This window comes from Rhamphochromis longiceps, linkage group LG9, assembly GCF_057381845.1.
Source record: "Rhamphochromis longiceps isolate RC_006_pf linkage group LG9, R_longiceps_female_GT1.1, whole genome shotgun sequence".
Taxonomy (NCBI): Eukaryota; Metazoa; Chordata; class Actinopteri; order Cichliformes; family Cichlidae; genus Rhamphochromis; species Rhamphochromis longiceps.
Genome location: NC_140565.1, coordinates 893353 through 914790, shown reverse-complemented (window position 1 = coordinate 914790; position 21438 = coordinate 893353). Strand labels below are relative to the sequence as shown.

The window sequence follows — 21438 nt, the reverse complement described above, 5'->3', positions numbered from 1 at the left end:
GTGAGCATTCCCGTTTTCCTCGCTCCTCTTGTGTTACAGTAGCTCTGGGGACTGAACCGGCTCGTCGACCCGCTCTCTGATTTATGCATCACCTTTATACTTTCTGCTGTTCGAGCTGCTCCGCTCATTCAGTGTGGTTTTCAAAAAGCAAAGCGGACGTGGCGAAGTCATTCATTTCTGGCAAACATGCTGCAACATATGCAATATACAGTAGATAAATGTGTCTATTTTCTATACTGTGCTCTGCTAAACCACAAACGGCAAGAACAACAACCAACAGCTGCCACCATGCCTTCCAAGCCAGTCGTTACTGGAAAGTGCCGTGCTTCAAAGCCACCGTGTCCTGTGTTGGCTGTCGTGGGTTTTTGCGGATGCAGCTTTGTGTGGTGTGCGTCAGAGGAGGCTTGGCAGAGACCCCACTGAGCAGCAAGCTCATCCTATGCATACCCGCGATACAGTGAGGATAGGAAGAGGAGACGCACACCGGACGCCGCTGCGCCCACGGCCCAACCGACACACTGGTGCCATACCATCAGACCTCCCCTGGAACACCTCGCCACCTCAACGAGAACTTCTCATACAGCTCATCCTCTGGAGCTCCAGCACCGTAGACTGTTTGCAGACAGAGCTCTCTCGAAAAGAACCATAAAGACTCGTAAGCATTAACGATGTCGCTCTCTAAGTGTAAACTCGGACTCTCCGATGTTCTGTTTCTGTGTTGACGACGACAGCATGAATCAAACGATGAACATTCTTTCTCTGTAGGATATTTAACAAAAAAGCAGTGAGGTGCATTCATTTAAATATAGCAAATGCATATTTACTAAGCCATAGGTTTTTCAGGTTGCATATTATTATTATGATTTTCTTTTTTGTCTTTTCTACTAGAATGTACATTTACAAAAACATGAGATGATCAAAATCAAACCGACAATTTTGTCATTTCAGCTTAGCAAGCCTTAAGGGACCAACACGTAAGAGTCAGGATATGCTCTTCATTCTGTGTGTCGTTTTTTAAAAATCGATAAATCTATTATACACATATATAATGAATGCTTTGATGGAGTAAGTGTCATTATTCTATGTAAAGGATATATAGATGTATATATCGCACCTGACGTTCCAGGTGTGTTTGTCCTGTTGCCAAATTGCCATGACATCAAACACACAGGTCCAGAACTGGGTACTTTGACTGGGACGTCTGCCACACCGTGATTTGCACAAAGACACCACAGAGTCTGTTTGTTGTTCAGCAATAAGTGCACTTCTGTACTGCTGTGGTGTTTATCTGTAAGTCGGCTGTCAGCGAATCAGTCTGTCTTCGTGGTTTCTTCTCCTTTTATCCATTTATAATGTTTCGTTGTGCTGCTGCTTAATTGGCCAGCTCGCTTTCCAGGTCGAGGCGAGAGCTGCCGTTGGATGTGAATATCCATCTGTTGCCTGAATCATTGTGTGCTATGTTGCTCTAACGCAAACTCGCTCCGAGCGAGTCCTCTGCTTCTCTGTGCTGATCGGTTAACACGGAGGTCCGTTTATTATTTTAAGGAAGGGGCAGCTGAGGTTGGGACTTGTTCTTTGTTGTCAAAGCGTAAAAACTGCATCACTGAAAAGCCGTCATTATGGGACCTTTCAGTTGGCTCTGAAATCCTCAGTGTACACAACATTTTCAGGTAAAATCAAGACAAAAAGCTCCAGTTGGCTGAAGCTAAATATCATTTCACCAGCTTCTGAAGGCTACACAACATTCTCACAACCTGCTGCTGGCTTTTTACAGTTCTGCCTCTGTCATCATAGAAACATAAGACAAAAGAAAGATTGGCCCCTGCCATAGCCTCTAACTATCTGCTGGAGGAAAACAAAACGAGGTGACAGGCTGGTTAAATGTTGCATGTCTGCAAAAGTTGTTGAACTAGCAGGCTTGTCGAGGAGGTTAGGGCGTCACGTGTCCAAGCTGTTTACGCTCCACGGTGTAGGTTGGAGGTTTGCTGGTAGAGGTCTGGGAAAGAGATTACATCCCTTTAAGCTCTGCACAGGTGGGCCTTTAGGTTGGACTGGGAGCACGTGGAATGTGTGCCATCCACAACAAAAGCTCAGTGAACAGCTCTCCTTATATGCCTTTAATAGGTCAATCTTCATTTTGTCTTAAAGTCACCAGCAGCCTTGTACCTTCTCTTTTCCAATCCCAACATAAGTGTATAAAGATGTTTACCCAGCATTTTTCTCTCTTGAACAGAACCACTTCGGTCTGTTGAGTCTGTCTTGGCTTTTCTTGTTCCACGTTCTCGAACTGATCCAACAGCTACAACGGCCACGCTTCACTGCAGCGGTTTCAGTGGCTTAACAGCTCTGTACCGAGTAGAGCAACTCACACTCACCCCTGCTTGTTTTTCAGTTTATTTCTTTGTGAACTAACACGTTAAGGCTGGAGTAGGAGTCAAATAAAGCATTCGGCTTGACGCAGTGATTGGGGAAAAGAGCTCGCACTTGATGACAGTGCCTCCTCTGGTCTCTTAAGGCAGTGCAGAAGATGATCTCAGTGAAGGTGAAAATCTAGGCACTAAATTCTTTCATCAATACTAAAGTGGGCATGTTTATCAGATTGTGTTGATTGGACCAGACACGTTCCATCAGACACTTCATTTCAAATACACAACTTTTCTTAATGTACAAGTATATTTGATTTTCACGGTGGACATTTTAATGCATGGTTTAACTCTGATGTCCAGTGGCTACCTTTTGGGAAGCTGTTGGGTTTCTCCTTATAACATTTCTAGGCTTGACCTGGAGGATCATCTTACTGCTGTGATGATCACACTAGGCCCATAAGCTGTCCTGGTGTTTGGTCATGAAACTTGGATTTTTAAATATTTGTAATTTCTTTTCATTCATCCATCTGTTCCCTTTTACTAACCTTAGCAGGGTTGCAGGGGTGCTGGAACGTATCCCAGCTACCATAGGGCGAGAGTCGAGGTGCAGGTCACAGGGAGAGATAGCTAACACACCTGTGGGCAATTTAGATTCACCAATGAACCCATTAAATACATGACACTGGACAGTGGGAAGAAGCCGGAGAAAGGATGTAAACTTCATTCGTTTTTAGTTTTGTACGTGCTTGCTTGAAGAAGAATGAGTTTAAAACAGTAGAATTTGGAAACAACCACAGGTACAGTCAAATGCTCTTCAGTATTCTCCTTATAGGAACACTTTGAATGGTGTGCAGAACCCATTTAGTTTGCAGAGGCTTGCTTAATGACTAACACAATTCTGCACCAAGAGAGTTTAATACAATTCATTTTGTCCTCGGTGCTAGCGTCTGAGGGTTCTTAGACATAAGCAGCTCCTTCTGGAGACTAAAAAGGGCTTTTTTGTTCCCTAACACCAGTCACAAAATTCAGGAGATCTCCCAGTTGATTTTAGGTGACCATATTACTTATGAAACCTCCGTGACCATTCTGAAATTGAAGGCGCTCTTGGTCGGTCATTGTTCTTACAGTTGTGCAACCATGTAGAGCAGGGGTGTCAAACTCAAATACACAGTGGGCCAAAATTCAAAACTGGAACAAAGTCGCGGGCTAACATTTATTGAAAAAAAAAAAAAATCTTCAGATTCTCAGATATAAGAATGAATCTCTTCTTATAGACTCAAACAAGTTTTGCTGAAAAACTGAATATGGAACAAGCAAAGCTTAATACTAAACAATATATATATTAGCTGTATAATACCAGTAGGCCAGCTCTAATAGTAATTTGGTATGGCTTCGCGGGCCAAATGTAATTAGGCTGCGGGCCAAATTTGGCCCGCGGGCCAGAGTTTGACACCTATGATTCGTCCCCATACCCGAATCATCAAAGCGTCCTTGTGGTTGGCTGACCGTGAAAAGATGGCGTACTGTCGGTCAAAGCTCCATCAGCACTACAGCTGTGTTACGTGATCGATGCTTTTTGGACCGTGGCCTTCATCACGGTGATGTTTTCTGGAAAGCAATGGGAGTAAACAAGTCCTTTCCCTTTAACACAGTCTGACAGCAAAATGGGTCATCGCTGCTTTGGTCCTCATCACCATTGCAGCCTAGCTAAATATGGAGCTTTGTAAAGTGTGATTAACTTTGCAGAAGTGTCTGTTCTAACCCAGTCCATGGTCTTTCATCAACATTATTGAACTGTTTGTTGCCTAAAACTAACCAAAGAGCTGGAGGAGGTGACCGTGGACCATGTCCCATCTTACACTGCTGCCCTGCAATCTGGCTAAATCCAACCAAAAGTATATGTTTAGTTAAAAAGCCCCAAAATAACCGGAATAAAAAGTCTGAATCGATGTTGGATGCCCAGTGTTAAAGTCCGGGCCACCACACCTCCAGCCTTCAGACTTTGTAGTTCTTTGTCTAAACGGGCACTTGACTTTAACACGAGCCGATACGAAAGGACAAAACTAAAACTCACATTGCTATGAGACTGTGTTGTTTCCTTCATACTTTTAAGTAAGAAGTGTTTGTTTAGTTATTTGGATCATCAACCATGTTTCAAACTGTTAGCAAGAAAACCTGTACCTCATTTTGGAGACTCGCGTTCTGCTTTCTCTCTTTGTAGCTCTCAGTTAAATGGGGAGAGGTGCGCTGTGACGTATAGCCATGCAATCTCAAACCTCACTCCACCGGTCAGTAGCAGCATGGCTCAGCTGTTTGGTGACTCAGACCCATTAAAGCAGCACCGTAGAATATGCAGCCTTTCCACGTTTTACTTCGTGTACACGTCAGGCCTGTTTTCCTGCTTTGTGCGGATTGATGGATGGCCACAACAGGGAGGTGTCGTGAACTATGCCAGCAGCTTCAAACCATGCACTGACAGCTACAGCTGCGAATGTATCAGTCATCTCAGAGTCAACATCCCAACCCGAGCACAACCTGCATATCTCAGCCCAAACTTGTGTCTGCAATCGTGCAGATATCGCCCGTCTCCTTCTCTCAATATGCAAAGCCGGGCTCGGTGGCGTCTGCCCACAGAGTCCCGTTGGATCACACATGTTCAGAGACCTACCTATGCTAGCAGCATCTATACACTGTGACCGCATTAGGGTGACGTGCTCCTCTCCTGAGTGCCCTCCATCATCTCACAGACCAGAGGAAGGCGGTGTGGGTCACTAAAGGGCTCTGCCTCTGCTTGGAACAAACCTTTTCCAACCTGGTTTAATACTGCAGCGTGGCCTCTTTGGCAGCAAAGGTAGTAGAAAGCTTTAACATGTTTTATTTGGTGCCTAAGTTTGACTTTTGCTTTTGACCTGCAACGACGAGACTGCATGTGTCTGCATAACCCGCTTCATAGATGTCATCCAAAAGCTGAACGTGATCTGTAAAAAGCATCCAGTAATTAAAGTGTTAAAAAGGACACTTAATCAAAAAGAAAATACCTCTTTGAAAGACCAATGTATTTTTACCTCACTGTATATATTCCTGATTTGTTTACTCCGACTTTGCAATTGATCTGTTTTTGTTTCTATGAAATGCTTAAAGATTGGTTTCTTCTTTTTCATGGTACTTTTCTGTCACATGGCGCTGTAATGTGTTAGTGTTGTGAGCGAGCAGTATACTCTCCTTCCTCTGTTACCGTGCTCTGTGTGTGACCTGTCGCTTGTGTTCTGCGTGAACTGTATAGTCGATGCGCTTTACAAATGTCCACGCCCTCTTCTCTGGTTACAAATGCCTTGTTCAGTATGGTTTTGTTTTTTTGTTGAACAAAGGAGGGGAAAAAAAGTGGAAGTGGGACGCTGGAAGAGTGGGGTGAGACTGTTGAGCAGAAACCCCTGAACTGTGGAGGTCACCTCAAAACTCTCTGGATTTCTAGACGTATGTTATAATCTTGAAATGTTTATATAGTGTGGAGAGATGAATGAGAGGTCAGCATAGAGCTAGAGGATAGACACATGTTAACTTCTAACGTAGCTGGAGTAGAAAGTGGTGTGAATAAAGGAACCCTGTTTCACTCTCACGTTTGTGTTTGTCAGCTTTATTTGAATGCTGCACACTCGGCGCTCTAACAGCACGTGGAACACATCGTTTAAAGAGCGCGATCATGATTATGTCTAAATGCATGCTCGACCATCCAGGCGAGGACATCCCCAAAGGTTGATCCTGTTCATGTGGACATAGCGTGACTTCTTCAGTCTCAGCTGACTGCAGGTTTCCCCAACCATATAAACAGCACCTCTGCACAATGACTGCAACCAGCAGCACTGATAAACAATGGGCTGGGAGGTCAGTTTGCAGTCAGCTGAGCCTGAAGAAGTCACGCTACGTCCAGATGAACACAATCAACCTTTGCAGTACATAATGACTGCTCCCCCCACAGTTTTTCACATACTGTTAGTGTAATACAGTATTGAGCCAGAGCCACAAAGCCAGACATACTTACACTTTTTACAATTAGTAATCTCAGTCAGTAGTTTTTTTAGACCTTTTAAAGTTTTTCTTCTTTGTGTTTTTAGTGTAATCATTTTCAGAGAAATCAGACCCATTGCTAATTCGAGCACCTAACTCTTTAAGTCATCTTTAGGTGATTCTCAAAGAGCTGTTAGTAGACACAATGGATGAAACTGAACAACACAGGAAGGCTGAGCCCCTAAAACTCCATAATGAAAACAGTGTCATGGAAATTTGAAGCTGTAAGAGACTGAAATGTATGGATTTGTCTTTGAGCGGACTAACTGGTAATTCCCCCACACTATCAAACACTGTGGCTTTGACATCGAAACACCTGGAAGCTACGAACCATCTAGTCAAAAGAGCACTATTTCAGTATCATGGGTCACGAATGCTTGGATATAAAAACTGTAACAGTGGAAAATATTCAATTCACTAATTCAATTTTATTTATATAGCGCCAAATCAAAACAAGTCTCCTAAAGGCGAATCGTGGCAACATTTTATGAGCACCGGCTCTCAGTTTGAGAGTCATAATCAGTCTTTAGATAAAAATCATGCGTGTACGTGTAGCTATTGTTACAGTCTCTCGTTATTCTGAGCTGTAGTTATCCGTTGTTTATCCTAAACAGTGAAAAGATGAATCGGCTGTTACATCATTTTAAACGCTGATGACTCCAGTGACCATCTGTCATTTATCCCAGCGGATGTATGGGAGTCTTAAGGCTGTAAGAGACCTACTGACATCAATCCAAATGGAATTATACAGAACATCTGTTTGTGCACCACTTCAGTTTTACTGATTATTTTCATGAATGCTTTTGATGGTCCGAGTTCATCCTATGCTAAAGGAAGTAATCATGGGAATGCTCATTATAGTTAGCACTATAATGAGCACAATCAGTTCTTTCCCCAGTTTCAAAATATATCAGCGATTTAGCAAATATAATATGATCTATAAACAGACCTGTCCAGGTGTCCAGTGGTTAATTGCAAGTACCTGGAGGCAGGACCTCACAGCAGAGGCATGCGCCATAATGTGTTGTATGTTATATGTATTTTGCATTTATTTTATTTACCAACATCAAGAAGTGACAGGCAAAGAAATACCACACCATGGTGCATGTTTACATAAGAACGGTTTATTGATTAAATCTATCCATGAGACTAATGATGGCCCGCTTGAAGCTAGCGCTCCAGTGCGTACCCAAAAAACAACACACTGCAGAAGCACTGTGTCGTTTGGCCAGAGTCACGTCATCAGTGACGTCCGAAGCTTCATTTAGAACACAAGTAATTCAGTGGTTTATAGGAAAGTGAATCATTCGCGGGATTTTGAGTTGATTTTGGTCAATTTATTTTATCTGCTGAAGTGAAAAACTTGAAATGTCCAAAATCATGTTTTCATAATGTAAATATCATTACAGCATATGACTTTAATTCACATGGAAGTGTTCCTAAAGCTGATAAAGACTAAAAAAAAATAAAATGTATTTGACACTATACGTAAATTACATTGCTACAGTTTAGAAAATCATTTTGTTTATTGTTGTTAGGTGATAGTCTGCAGGACCCAGGAATACCTGCATATCTACCAGCTTGCAGTGTAGTTCCTGCACTCCACAGCCTCTTCTGTTCCATGCGAGAGGATTTTCTCTAGGGCAGGAGAAATTATTTCTAAGAAAAGAAACAGACTCAGCCGGTGCACAGTAACACTAATCCTCTTTTTAAATGTAAATAACAAAAGGGCTACCTTACATAGATCATGTTTTTACTTTGCAAGTTCTTGATTAGGGGTGGGTTTTGATTATCGCTTTTCTGATTACAATCCATGCTAAATTGAATAAAGTGATATTGATTCATTAAAATCCCGTGTCGATTTGTAAATTAACGTTATCATGCCTGAAACGCCAGCATCTCAGGTTAAACCTCACAACATGTCGTCAAACACCATACAGCTAAAACAGTAACTAGGAGCAGGTTTACGGATTCTGCATACAAACGAAAACACAGAGCGCGGACCCGACGCGTCAGAGTCAGATTTTGGTGCGTCGGCGGGTCCGCGCTGTGTTTGCCTCTTTTTTTCCCCGCTGGCTTCTGCAGCTGCAGGTTTCATAACTCTCTGTTTACATCTCTAATTAAGTCTCACATGTGTCAGCTTTCTTTTAATAGATACGAAATTATGGATATATACTGTTAAATGATCAGAATTGTAATATTTCTGACTGAGGCAAAACTTTCCAGATTCCAATCAAATTGAATCGGATCCTGTATCGAATCAAAATGATTCTACAAATCAGTAACGATGCAGCCGTACTCAGCTTCCTAAGCATTTTCCCTTTCCAGTTCACAATCAATCCCACCCCTAGGTCAAAAATATGTATAGGAATTGGCCTAATCTAATATTTTGTATGAACCTGTCCAGCTGTCCAGTGATTAAACGACAAGTAGATGGAGGCAGGACTTCACAGCAGGGGCATACTCCATAATGTGCTGTGCATTCTCATATGTATATTATATATATTGCTCACTTATTGTATTTACCAATATCAAGGAGTTATGAGCAAAGAAAGGCCACACCATAGTGCATGTTTAAATAGGGAAAGTTTATTAATCAAAATGTATTAAGCAAATAAGCATTACAAGCCCCCCCCCCCATCTCGAAAAAAAACAAAACAAAAAAAACAATTGCATGTTCAAAGCAACGGAACGGTGGCCCAATATCAGAGAGAACTCCACTCTCTGGAGTGAGCAGTGATAATTGAGCAGTCTGTTTTTTTATTTTGCAGATTCAAGCTGCTCTTCATAATTTTCACCACCAGATGTCACCGGAGAGGACTGTGTTGAAAAGCTTCGAGTAATGAACCGTTTTTCAATACAAGCTTCAGTAAGCTTCATTTGGCCATCACTACTGCTTCCCTTTCTTACTATTTACTCTTATTGCCACAGACTGCGGAAGTAGACTGTAGGAAGTTGACGTAGAGGACCCAAAATGCAGACAAAATAGAACGTGGAACAAAACTTGAATTAACAGAAAGCGAGCCGTTTAATGAGGCTGGTAGAAAAAGGTACAAACAAAGGGCAAGGCAAACTGAAATAAAACTAACATGAACCTAAACTGGGAGAACTAAACAAACAACATGAAAGCCCTAGACATGAAACATGGCGTGAACAACAGACAACCTCACAAAGAATGAACAAACACACTGGCTGTATCCCTATTCAGGGTCTGCAGCCTCAACGATCCTCAAGGGCCGCGTACTCAAAGACCGCTAAGGCCAGAAGTGCGAGGCTTGTGAAATGGGACGGTCCAGCCTCCGTCCCGCTGCCCAGGTTGCCTAGCAACCATGATACTAACAGCTGGAAACGTGTCATACAGCTGTGTTTGACAGAGATGAAGGAGAAAATCTTTTGTTCATTTGTTTGTTTCTACATGAGCTTTGATCATTCTCTGTGAGATTAAGCTCAGCTATTGAACGACGTATATTTTAAAGTAAAGGCTTTAAAACCAAGTTAGTACAAACGTCACTAATGTCACATGACTTTGCCGACATGTGGCCAACAGGAATGTTTAATGTTCTTCGTTATTAAACATTTGCACATAAATAAGTGACATAATATTCAGTACTTACTTTTCACAGTTTACTCTTCGGCCGCTCCGCTTCTGCCGTCTGCGGCAGAATTCTCCACACAGACTGCCGCGCTATGAATTGTGGGATATGTGGGACCACGAAGTCTACACTGCCACAGCCTTAAAATTCAGGGAAAGGAAGGACGCATTTCAGGGCCGCATTTCGAGCAGCCTTTGAATTGGGACAGCCTTCGGCGCACCGCTGTGACGTAATCGGCCTTGAAATGCGGCCTTTAAGGCTGCAGACCCTGAATTGGGATACAGCCACAGACTAAATACACACAAGGGTGATTAGGGGAAGTGGAAGCACATGGGGCAACAGCTGACACTAGTCTGACATAACGAGACAAAGGAAGCAAAGCTGACTACACTGACATAGGACACAGACCTTCAAAATAAAACAGGAAACATGAGACGCAGACGCGACAATATAAACTTGACAACATAAGACACGCAGCATGAAACAGGGAGAGGGAAACTCAAATACAGGGGTAGAAAACACAAAGAACCTAATAAACAAATGAACGTACCCTGAAGAACTTAAATATAACATCCAAACAAACGAAAACTCAAAACGCTGGGCCAACAGACCCAGGACCATGACACTTATGTCATAATCGCCTTACTTAAGCATGGCGAATGGTATTGATGTGGGGGTGGCTGCTGTGCGATTCATTAGCTGGAATGTGAAGGGTTTGAATGGGCCTGTCAAAAGAGCCAGGATTTTTAATCATCTTAAGTATCTAAAATGTGACATTGTATTTCTCCAGGAAACCCACCTGTTGGTAAAAGATCACATCAGACTTAAGAAAGGATGGGTAGGAAAAATGTCTCAGACCCGCAGGGGCGTTTTGTGGTGGTCTCAGGACTCCTGTACCATAAGCCTGTGGTCCTGATAAATATTTATGCCCCGAACTGGGATGATGATAAGTTTATTGGCAAAATAATATCATTAATTCCAGATATGAACTCAAAACAGCTGATTTTTGGTGGAGACTTGAACTGTGTGATGAACGTAGCACTTGACCGTTCCAGCTCTAAACCTACAAATCTCTCCAAAAAAGCCAAGATATTATCTGTTTTTATGGCCCAAATAGGATGTGTCGACCTCTGGCGGTTTTTATTTCCACAAAGTAAGTCATTTTCTTTTTTCCTCTAATGTACATCATTCATATAGTCGAATAGACTATTTCTTCATTGATCAGAATCTTCTCCCCTTCGTCAGGAAAACTGAATATTTAACCACTGTAGAGTCAGATCATGCCAAAAGAAATAGATGACTTTCTCATTTTTAACCAGAAAGACAATGTTTCACCTTCTCTCTTGCGGGAGACACTAAAGGCTGTAATCAGGGGAGAAATCATCTCATATTTGTTTAGAAAAAACAAAATGAATCGAATTAGGCAAGAGGAACTAATTACACCATTTCTATGGTAGATGCTCAGTACTGTCTCTCCCTCTCCTGAGCTTTATAAAAGGAAGCTAGACCTCCAAATACAATATAATTTGTTATCAACCGAAAAAACTGAACGTCTTCTGTTAAAGTCACGAGGTTATGTATATGAGCATGGCGAGCCGCACAGCAAATTCCACAAATACGAAAAGATGATGGTGAGTTAACAATTGACCCCGAAGAAATTAAAGAAACCTTGACTGCGTTTTATTCAAATCTTTATACATCTGAGATTACAAGTGACTGCTCTGATATGGAGCATTTCTTTGACAATCTTCAGGCTCCTCTTGTAACAGCGGCCCATAGGACTGAAGCTGAACTTCCACTCAATCATGCAGAAGTGACTACTGCACTAAAGGCGATGCAAAATGGCAAAGCACCGGGCCCTGATGGGTACTTCCACAGACAATGACTGAAGCATCTATTTTCCTCCTGCTGAAATCAGGTAAAGACAGCACAGAGCCTGGTTCATACCGTCCTATCTCACTCCTAAACTGTGATGTAAAAATCTTGGCCTACGCCTAGAAACCACAATCCATGACGTAATATCTGCTGACCAAACTGGCTTTATCCCAGGCCGTCACTCATTTACGAATGTCCGTCGGCTCCTAAATGTTATCCACTCTCCTGTGTCCGGCGAGGTGCCTGAGGTGGTTATCGCGCTAGATGCAGAGAAAGCATTTGATAGGGTGGAATGGGGTTATTTATTCGCTTGTTTAAAAAAATTTGGCTATGGTCCTAATTTTATCTCATGGATTAGACTTTTATATGCATCACCCAAAGCCTCTATAATCATTAATGGTAAACGTTCACGATATTTTAAGTTGACAAGGGGTACCGGTCAGGGCTGTCCAATCAGCCCATAGTTATTTGCCCTGGCCATAGAGCCCCTCTCTATTACACTCAAAACCTTGCCATCAATTGCAAGTATTTGTAGGATGGATAAAGAGCATAGAGTGTCCCTCTATGCAGACGAGCTGTTAATGTATGTATCTGATCCCGTTTCAAGTGTCCCCCATATCATCCACACCCTAAGCAGCTTTGGCTCCTTCTCTGGGTTTGTCAAGGGGAAATTGTATTTAGTAGTCAGTATAATCTTTTAGTGATATAAGTTTGCATATGGTAGAATACTGCATGTAGTTATTTGTTTTAGGAAATATTTAACCATGTATACTTAGAGGCGTATAATCAATTGTGTAGTGACAGGATGTGTGATCTCTAGCAGGCCGCAGGCTTGGTGTGCACCCCAGGAATGCACCCCCACGTCCTGGGAGCATGAGAGCTCGTACCTTGTTTTATTGTTTTATGGCAGGATTAACGTAGCTACGTCTGCTCTAGTCTAAGTGCTGTAACTGCTGGACTTCCTCACCCTTTTCCTGACCAAGGATGTACCTTTTGTGCTTTTATGTTATATGACCCTTTGATCAGCAACACACACACACACACACACACACACACACACACACACACACACACACACACACACACACACACACACACACACACACACACACACACGCGCGCTCACGGAAGTACACTCAACAAAAATATAAACGCAACACCTTTGTTACTGCTCCCATTCCCCATGGGATGGACGTAGAGACCTAAAATTCATTCCAGATACACAATATAACCATCCCTCCCAAACAGTGGTCACAAATCAGTCCAAATGTGTGGTAGTGGGCACATCTGCTATATTGAGATCATCCCACCTCACAGGTGTGCCACATCAGGATGCTGATCTGACATCATGAGTAGTGCACAGGTGTACCTCAGACTGCCCACAACAAAAGGCCACCCTGGAATGTGCAGTTTTGTCTCACAGCAAAATGCCACAGATGCCACAAGCAATGAGGGAGCGTGCAATTGGCATGCTGACAGCAGGAATGTCAACCAGATCTGTCGCCCGTGCATTGAATGTTCATTTCTCAACCATAAGCCGTCTCCACAGGCGTTTCAGAGAATATGGCAGCACATCCAACCGGCCTCACAACCGCAGACCTCGTGTAACCACACCAGCCCAGGACCTCCACATCCAGCAGGTTCACCTCCAAGATCGTCTGAGAACAGCCACCCAGACAGCTGCTGGAACAATTGGTTTGCACAACCAAACAATTTCTGCACAAACTGTCAGAAACCGTCTCAGGGACGCTCAACTGCATGCCCGTCGTCCTCATCGGGGTCTTGACCTGACTCCAGCTCGTCGCCGTAACAGACTTGTGTGGGCAAATGCTCACATTCGATGGCGTCTGGCACGTTGGAGAGGTGTGCGCTTCACGGATGAATCATGGTTCACATTGTTCAGGGCAGATGGCAGCTGAGAATGTCCCAGTTCTTGCATGGCCAGCATACTCACCGGACATGTCACCCATTGAGCATGTTCGGGATGTGCTTGACCGGCGTATACGACAGCGTGTACCAGTTCCCACGAATATCCAACAACCTCGCACAGCCATTGAAGTGGAGTGGACCAACATTCCACAGGCCACAATTGACAATCTGATAGACTCCATGCGACGATGTGTTGCACTGCATGAGGCAAATGGTGGTCACACCAGATACTGACCGGTTCTGGGTCCCCAGACCCCCAATAGTGCAAAAAACTGCACATTCCAGGGTGGCCTTTTGTTGTGGGCAGTCTGAGGCACACCTGTGCACTACTCATGATGTCAGATCAGCATCCTGATGTGGCACACCTGTGAGGTGGGATGGATTATCTCAATATGGCAGATGTGCCCACTACCACACATTTGGACTGATTTGTGACCACTGTTTGGGAGGGATGGTTATGTTGTGTATCTGGAATGAATTTTAGGTCTCTACGTCCATCCCATGGGGAATGGGAGCAGTAACAAAGGTGTTGCGTTTATATTTTTGTTGAGTGTATAAAATAAAGACCGGGGCAGTGCTCAGGGCGAGTCTCAGTCTGGAGGCTGCCCTTGCTAGCAAGAGGTTCTGTGTGTTTCTCTTCTCTGAGTCTTTACTGAAGAAGTGTTTTAGAATATTTTCCCTAACAGGGTTGAAAATGTTTGATTTCTTTTTGATTTCTAAAATAAGCGTATATAATGGTTTTTCATACACACATTGCAATTGTGCTCATAGGAGTGCTACTCAGTCATGTGGAGGTCAAAAGCTTCGTTCAGCGTGACCGACTGAACTGATATATTGAAGGGATGACTTGAAGTATGGAGGGATAAAATGCAAACACACTTACACACATAATTAAGCTAATCCTTTTGATTAGAGAGTCCCAAACGTGGTAGTCTGAACTAACTTTGAATAACTGAACGAACAATTGATAAGCACAGTAGAGTATTAAGGCATAGCAGGGAGAGGTGTTTTGTTTATCCTTTACAGGAGATTTCAGGACCACAGTGAAAATCATGAAGGGGTTGGCAAGAAGGAAGCACCAGACCGAACGGAACCACCAGAAAGGGGCACCCAAAAGAAGCACAGAGAATCGCAGTTTCAGAAAATTTGTTGTTTAGGAAATTAAAAGCTTGTTAAGGTTAAATGTGAGCATAAAAGTAATGAAGAGTAATGAGAGGGACTTTAGTAATAGTTTGCAGGATTTCTATGTTAGGTAAGTTGCCCAAAATAGTGTTAAGGTCAGATATGTGCTACCCCTAAAGGGGGTGGAAAACCAGGAGTAAATTTTTAAAGAGGAAACGGGTTAACTCTATAGCGGATATTTCCAAAGAGTGATAAAAGTAATGTAGGACCTTTTACCAGAAAAAGCTAATTATATCTGTTCTTAGTTCACAGTAGTTATTGAGGGAGTCAGTTAATTAGGTTAACTAAGAGAAATATGGTGAACTTTCTAGGGAAAGGTAAAAAGGGGGAAACTGGTAAGGAATAAACATATTCTTAGTGCTTATTTTCTGAGTATATTGTTTTATGTATTTTAATATTGAAGGCTTGTAAAGCAAGGCCACTTTTGACTCACAAACTAAGTGCTCAGCCAGACTGAAAAACAGGAAGTTGGTGTAGAGCTGTACAAGCATATAAATAAAACAGGAAACCAGACAGAAAACACAGGAACTAGTAACATATAAGGAGTGTTTGTATCGAGGCTGTGTGTGACGTGTAAAGTACCAAAATAACACCTATATGAGACACATTTTAGCTTCTAATGTCAGAGATTCTGCAACTGGCTTTGGGCTGTGCAGGGCTCTCTCTTCCAGAAGATGATTGAATAAAGAATTATAAATGTTTTGACCACTATGAGTCGGGTTTTCTCTGTTCTACCATGGGGATCAAAGAATCGGGGTTAATAGGGTACAAACTGAACTTCAGTGAAAGCAAATGCTATCCTGTTAATGACCTGGCTCTTCAAATACAGAACAGTCTATACCTTTCAAAACAGCCCAAAACGGCTTTAAGTATCTAGGCATGAATATAACATGAGATTTGCACAATCTCTATGAAGAAATTTTCTGCCCACTACTTGAAAAGGTCAAATCAGACTTAAAGAAATGGAAGCCACTTCATTTATCGTTGGCAGGGAAGGCAAATTGTATAAAAATGAACATACTCCCCAAGTTTCTTTATCTATTTCAGTGTATCCCACTTTACCTTCCAAAATCATTTTTTAAATCTATTGATAAAGCTCTGATCTCATTTATATGGGATGGGAAAAATCCTAGAATACGGCTGGATTTGTTACAGAGGCCTAAAAACCTAGGTGGCTTATCCCTTCCAAATTTCGACCATTAATACTGGGCCTCAAATGTTCAAAAAATAATTTAATGGTTCCACACCCCAGATGAAGATTGGTGCCAAATTGCAGCGGCATCTTGCATTTCCACCTCCCTTAGAGCCTTGGTCACCTCCAGCCTTCCAGTTTCCTCACGGCAGCACACCACCAGTCTTATAGTTATTAACACCCTCAAAATATGGGTTCAATTTCGAAAGAACTTTGGGTTTAAAACTCTTCTCCATTTGAAAACTATTCATAATAATCACCTTTTCCCTCCCACCACATTAGACTGAATTTGCTCTTTGTCATTTGTCATTAGTGACAGGACCATGCCCGGGTCTCCCGGCTTGGTCTCCTGCCCTTGATGGATTTCTATCGGGGCCACCCCACCACCCCCTACCCTGCCAATCCTTTCCTCCCCATCCCCAGTTGGCTCAAATTCCCACTCCATCACACCACCACACATGCAGCTCCTTGAGGTACAGGTGCGTCACTGAGGTGGCCCCTCCTGGCCACCTGTGCCTCAATTTTATTCCACGACTTAGACACATTACTCACACTCTCATAACATATACATATAGGGCCTTGGGGGTGGGCACGCCCAGAGGAGGATCTGTTTATTCAGCCTCAGCTCTGGCACCGGTGCCCACCTCTCAATTTGAAATACATGTAGACACTGAAGGTTCTCGGTAGGGGTGGTGTTGACACCAGCTGCTGTCTGGCAGAGAGTTGTTGGTACGATGCCCCTGTTTTTAAATCCACTTTAGAATGTCACACGGCAACACCACAATGAGAGAGCATAATGAAGGGGGTCTTCACACCCCCGTTCTCTGTTCGCCATCAGCAAGGAGGAGGAGGCCGTCTGGCCGGGGTTTGGGCTGTTGGGCTTCCCTGCTGCTGCTTCTTTCCCTCTCCTTCTGTCTCTTCCCAACTTCTCTTTTCTTCATCTTTTCCTTTCCCAACTCCCAGTCCTCTCCGTTCTGATTGTAATAACTTAAAAGTAGATAAATAATAAAGGACAGGGAAAAAGAAGGAAAAGGAAAGAAATGCAGAATCAGAGGAATACTAGGGAACACACATCTCACAAAGATATGATGTTGGAGTTTTCTTTGTTTTCTTTGTATTATTGTAGGGTCTACCTTACAATATAAAGCATCTTGAGGCGACTGTTGTGATTTGGTGCTACAACAAATTGAAAGCTTTGAGTTCCTTGTAAATATGGTCACCACATAGAGCCAGGTAGTCCAGTTTCACTGTCATTTTTAGCAGGCCCATTCTCATCACGTTATTATCCCAGCTCATCAACACACAGTTACTACTGTAATGCTGGCAATGGTGGTTGGCACTCCTGTTCCTATAGCAACATCTGAAGTGGAGTGTTGTAGCTGCTCTAAAGATAGAGCCTTTGAAAAACAGCAGTTGGATGGTGGCATTCAGCAAAAACCTAAACTGACTGGTTACTGCAGAGAATGAATGAGGCCGTATAAAGTGGCAAAAAAGTAGAAAAAGAAATAATTTTCACTCTGCGATATATGGTAGATGACACACATTTAAGGTAGATTCCCCCACTGAACAGTGACAATCATGGATTACATGATGTATTGTATGATTACGTACCTGTAGTTTCTACCTGGTTATCGGTTTACTTCTCTAAAATATGAAACAGGCCTTTCAGCCATATGTAACAGAGTCACTGTATTTAGGCTATAAAATCTAAACTCATATTCACTAGAATTTTCCACATTCATATGATAGTGTAACCTGGACCAAAGTAAAACTGTGAAATCCTCTGATGCCCTGTGTATTGATTTCATATGACTGTCGTTTACTAGCCTATCCATAACAGCCTGTTGTCAATCAAAAACTATTAATAACACATAAAAGCCGTCTGAACAGATCAATAGAGTCTTTGCTTTGATCTTTATACTCAGTGTGACAGTGATGACTGCTAAAGAAGAAAAGGTCCACTTTGCCTTGTACACAGTAGCCGAGGGTTTGTAAAGCACTTTGAATCACCTTGTTGTTGAATTGTGCTATACAAATAAACTTGCCTTGCCTTGCAAGCCCTAAGACAAATTTTTGCTGTATGTCATTCACCTTCACTCACTCCTGAATGTTTAATCGCCGTCTCCAATATCAATCAATTTTTTTTTAAATTGAGGATTCTCTACAAAATGCATGGCAAATTGTACAACAGTGTGCTGGAGTTCAGACAACGTAACACTGACATGAGCTGAAAACAAAAAGAAGTAGGTTTCCATTGCACTGTGTGTGTGGGTGGGTGTGTGGGTCGGTGGGTGTGTGTGTGTGTGTGGGTGTGTGTGTGTGTGGGTCGGTGGGTGTGTGTGTGTGGGTGGGTGTGTGTCGGTGGGTGTGTGTGTGTGGGTCGGTGGGTGTGTGTGTGTGGGTCGGTGGATGTGTATGTGTCGGTCGGTGGGTGTGTATGTGTCGGTCGGTGGGTGTGTGTGTGTGGGTCGGTGGGTGTGTGTGTGTGGGTCGGTGGGTGTGTATGTGTCGGTCGGTGGGTGTGTGTCGGTCGGTGGGTGTGTGTGTGTGGGTGTGTGTGTGTGTGTGTGGGTGGGTGTGTGTCGGTGGGTGTGTGTGTGTGGGTCGGTGGGTGTGTGTGTGTGTGTGTGGGTGGGTGTGTGGGTTGGTGGGTGTGTGTGTGTGTGGGTTGGTGGGTGTGTGTGTGTGTGTGTGTGTGTGTGTGTGGGTCGGTGGGTGTGTGTCGGTCGGTGGGTGTGTGTGTGTGTGTGGGTGGGTGTGTGTGTGTATGTGTGGGTGTGTGTGTGTGTGGGTCGGTGGGTGTGTGTCGGTGGGTGTGTGTGTGTGGGTCGGTGGGTGTGTGTGTGGGTGTGTGTGGGTGGGTGTGTGTCGGTCGGTGGGTGTGTGTGTGTGTGTGGGTGGGTGTGTGTCGGTGGGTGTGTGTGTGTGTGTCGGTGGGTGTGTGTGTGTGGGTCGGTGGATGTGTGTGTGTGGGTCGGTGGATGTGTGTGTGTGGGTCGGTGGATGTGTGTGTGGGTGTGTGTGGGTGGGTGTGTGTCGGTCGGTGGGTGTGTGTGTGTGTGTGGGTGGGTGTGTGTCGGTGGGTGTGTGTGTGTGTGTCGGTGGGTGTGTGTGTGTGGGTCGGTGGGTGTGTGTGTGTGGGTCGGTGGATGTGTGTGTGGGTGTGTGTGGGTGGGTGTGTGTCGGTCGGTGGGTGTGTGTGTGTGTGTGGGTGGGTGTGTGTCGGTGGGTGTGTGTGTGTGGGTCGGTGGGTGTGTGTGTGTGGGTCGGTGGATGTGTGTGTGGGTGTGTGTGGGTGGGTGTGTGTCGGTCGGTGGGTGTGTGTGTGTGTGTGGGTGGGTGTGTGTCGGTGGGTGTGTGTGTGTGTGTCGGTGGGTGTGTGTGTGTGGGTCGGTGGGTGTGTGTGTGTGGGTGGGTGGGTGTGTGTGTGTGGGTGTGTGTGTGTGTGGGTCGGTGGGTGTGTGTGTGTGGGTCGGTGGATGTGTGTGTGTGTGTGGGTGGGTGTGTGGGTGTGTTGGGGTGGGATCAAGGGGCCGGGGGTGAGGGGGGGGTTCACATGTGTGGAGCAATTATTTGGCAAGTGGTATTTGTGGCGCATGGCTGGGCCTTGTGACAGACTCATAGAGAGCAGAGAGGGAAAGAGAGAGAGAGAGCGGGAGGGAGGGGGGAGGAAGGGGAGGGAATCTTCTCAGTAAATCTGAATCTCTCTCAGCTTACACAATCTCCCGACAAAACCTCAGGCTCAGTAATGCTCGGTACACTGCAATAGTACCATCCGTACCCTTTCTGCTGCTCGAGGACACACAAAGCACAAATCTGGTGAGTAGATCTTTGTATCCTTGTACTGTTTGTGTTTGTCTCTACGTTAATATATGTGATGTATTTCAAGCTTTGCGTGGAATGTGGCTTTCACAGGTAGATACTCTTCTGTCAGACAGAGTGCTGCATGTAGAGCCCCCAGTGTTACAAACTACTTTGTACCATCAGTTACTTTGATGTAATGTATGTGTGGAACTGAAATGTCTCAAAAGGGTCTCTTGATTCTGTAAGCTTTTAATTCCTTTAAGCTGTCAGCTGTGTGCAACATCTCAGCGGGGGTCGGGTTTTAAATAACCAGTGTGTGTACTGATGCACTGGCACATACAGAGAGCAGCTAAAGAATCACTACGTTACATCTCTGAACATTATTCCACTGTCAGAAACAGAAAGAAAGACATTTGAAAGAGTGTGTGTGGGTGTGATGAATGTATATGCAAAGACACACATATATGCACTCCCACATACATACTGTTGTTTTGGGCTGCCTGCAGTACAGCAGTCATCCAGTGTCTTTTCCTTCCCACTCATTTCAGGTTGAGCTATAATTCAGCCGGTTTAAGGCTGCAGAGAGGAAATAATAATGAACTAGAGCTCGTTTTTACTAATTTCTCACAATTTGAAATGAGGGTTCAGTTTGTTCTGGTGAATGGTGCGGCTGCTCGGTTGTTTTGGCAGATAGTTTTCTGCGCAGTTTTTGCAGTGAAGGGGCCGGCTGCTCTTGGGAGTGTTGTTGCTATGGCAGGATACGCTTGCTCTGTGACAGTATTTAGATGGGTGGTATGTGCCTAAGTAAGATGCACATGATTGCCAGGACTCACCAGTACAATCTGCTTGACTTGTCCCTGGCTTTCAAAGTGGAGCTCGGGAGCATGGCTCAGGGTCATCCACTGATCAGAAGGTCAGTGGTTTGATCCCCTGCTCCTCTCGTCTACATGTTAATATGTCTTTGGCCAAGTGACTGATGCTAAATTGTCCTGAGGCAACTGACAGTTACACTAAAGTGCATGAAAGTGAGTCTCAGTGGATGCTGTGAGAGCATAAATGAGCACCAGTCCATTTACCAAATAATTAGAGAGGGTAAGAGTACAGACATGTTCCATCCTCTACACTGACAGTACACTGTTTATGCTGTCTGTCAGTGAATGAATCTAAGCATCATCAGGGTGATTCTCTTCATCTGGACGTATGCATCCAGACATCATCATCTTAACTTCAAATAAATCTTTGCTATACTTGATGTAACTCTGACCATGAGCACCAGAACCACTGTGCACCAGTCACACACTGTTTTATTTCAAATCCATCACATTATTGCAAGCTAACCGATTTATGCTGCAGTAAGCTGCAGAGTATTTTCATGCAACCTTTAAATAGCACAGTTAGTCTTCCCCAGCTTGTTTTACAGCACAAAATGTCC

The 21438-nt window shown here is 43.8% G+C and overlaps 2 protein-coding genes across 2 annotated transcripts in view; both read left to right on the top strand.

Moving 5' to 3' along the window:
* The window catches only part of tgfbr1b (transforming growth factor, beta receptor 1 b), a 41809-nt gene extending 36073 nt beyond the window's left edge, over positions 1 to 5736 (top strand). The window contains exon 9 of the mRNA XM_085417965.1: positions 1 to 5736. This exon is cut by the window's left edge and continues 2628 nt beyond it. The gene's annotated coding sequence lies outside the window, so the exon portion shown is untranslated.
* A 14154-nt stretch (positions 5737 to 19890) lies between these two features.
* palmdb (palmdelphin b) overlaps positions 19891 to 21438 on the top strand; it is an 86018-nt gene continuing 84470 nt past the window's right edge. Inside the window, exon 1 of the mRNA XM_085417954.1 lies at positions 19891 to 20021. The gene's annotated coding sequence lies outside the window, so the exon portion shown is untranslated. The remainder of the gene's footprint in view (positions 20022 to 21438) is intronic.